Genomic DNA, 2,339 nt, shown 5'->3' with positions numbered 1-2,339 from the left:
ACCATCAGGTTGCGTTTGAAAAACGATTTCACGACGGAGGAGGAAGCCGACTATACCAGTTCAGTTCTTTAACCCCCCACCGCCCCTCGGCCCCACGCACACACACAATCCCGGTTATATGTTACCGCTGCTTTACTGTGGTTCCCTCGCCTACAGGCCGCAACCGAGAGATTTTGCGCTCCCTTAGGTCACTGCTTTCTCTTGTCTGAGAAAAAATGGGTACGCCGAATCTCTGCTCGATTGCCCCATTTGAATTTACTGGTACTGCAACGGCTTTCAATGCGAAAAGAAGGCGGTAAATGTGCGCATTTGAGCGTGTCTGACTTCCCCTTTGCCGGTCATTTCCGAACAAGGCTTTCCTACTGCCAACATGGGTCTGCTGAAAAGGCAAAGGAATTACATTAAAGCCTTTTCCCTACTTTCGTATGCTGTTTGCATTATGTTACGATACTGTCTATTTCTCGAGCAGAAAAATTCACAGACAGACGCACTCACACACAGAAATACACACTCATTATGTATGTATGTATACACATATATTTAAAAAAAAAATATATATATATATATATATATATATATATATATATATATAATATATATATATATACATATATATATATATATACATATATATATATAATATAATATATATATGTATATATATATACATATATATATATATATATATATATATATATATATATATATATATATATATATATATATATATATTATATGTATATATATACCATATATTATTTATATTTCCAGGAAGGTTAAAGAGTAGACAATACAAAGGACAGTCACTGCACCGTCCTTCTTCTAACTGCTGAATCAAAGATGAGCCCCAGCGCAGAAAACTTCCACGACATGAATCAACATACAACTTACAACGCAGAAGGCTCGTCACGATTGCATGGAAAACCTTACATAAATTACACCATTCACTTCCTGTGTTCCTTGCCTTCAATGATATTAAGCCTTTCTTTCTCCACAACGCTTCTGTTACTATTCATTTCTTTCACTAAATTACTCATTCACCAGTTCCTTCCCATGACCAAAGTATCTCAAAACAATGATCACTCTTTCACTTCCACAAACATTCTTAAAATTTATTTTCATTTATTTTCAGGATTACAGGTCTTGCCGTAGATTAAGATAAGCTGGGCTGGTGTAAGCCTTCAAAGGAATGAACGTATGGCAAAAATGTGCTAAAGACATCAAAGTATATAAGACCCTAAATTCGAACAATTAATACCCTATGATAAAAGAGCCATGCAGTCTTTAATGGTACAGTCGCTCTGGAAAGTTCTGGCAGACTTTTCAGAGCGTTTCGGACAAAGAGTTTACAAAACAATAACTGGCAACTTTCCTGAGGGGAAAAGTAAACTCATAGAGGACAAAATGGGTGCGCTGTTTTTTTTATCATAAAATTTCTTTCTGTTTTCCTTATTTTCTTATTGGTTTTTTACCAGATGGCAATAATATAACAGAGAGAGAGAGAGAGAGAGAGAGAGAGAGAGAGAGAGAGAGAGAGAGAGAGAGAGAGAGAGAGCTTCGTGGTGTATAAGCTATGCTGCTCGCTTCTCTTAAAATAAATTCCCATTCTTTTGTTGTAACCAAACTGTGACTAACTACGACATTGTCCTTTACGATATTACGTAAATGAAATATCGAGTATAATATAAATATATTTATTCGTACTCAACAATCAATTTACAGTCAATAAAAAACTTTTCATATAGACCTTTACGTCTCTTATAAGAAATAAATGTAAATAAATAAGTACATGATTAAAAAAATGGATGCAGTGCATAGTCAAACCATTACTACTTAAAACTCTATAAATATAGAAGAATTTAAAGATCCGTGCACCTCTCTCTCTCTCTCTCTCTCTCTCTCTCTCTCTCTCTCTCTCTCTCTCTCTCTCTCTCTCTCTCTCAGTTACTCAAGTATGAACCCTTTTGTCATTTTAACATACAATCTCTTAGACACTGAACCCACTATCTTTTCACAAATGTTTATTTTGTTCCTGAAAGTGATAAAACGATTGTGAAAAGATGATGAAAATTGTAATTTTGATGAAAAAGAAGAAAATGAGCATACACCCTGGGCCTACCCCTATCTCTGTATGTACAAAAGTATCCAAATAATAATTTACATTTAACACCTGTGTGAAGTATGGATGGATCATTATCAAAGGAATACTAGAATTAAAGAAAGTACCTGTAAAATATGCACTAAATATAATAGTTCTGTAATGAAATAAAACCTTGATTCATATAATAGACCTATCCTGATACAAATATCCAATTCATATGGTAGACCTACAGTGGTAT

The sequence above is a fragment of the Macrobrachium rosenbergii genome, chromosome 52 (assembly GCF_040412425.1).
Source record: "Macrobrachium rosenbergii isolate ZJJX-2024 chromosome 52, ASM4041242v1, whole genome shotgun sequence".
Lineage (NCBI taxonomy): Eukaryota > Metazoa > Arthropoda > Malacostraca > Decapoda > Palaemonidae > Macrobrachium > Macrobrachium rosenbergii.
This window is presented reverse-complemented; position numbering follows the sequence as displayed.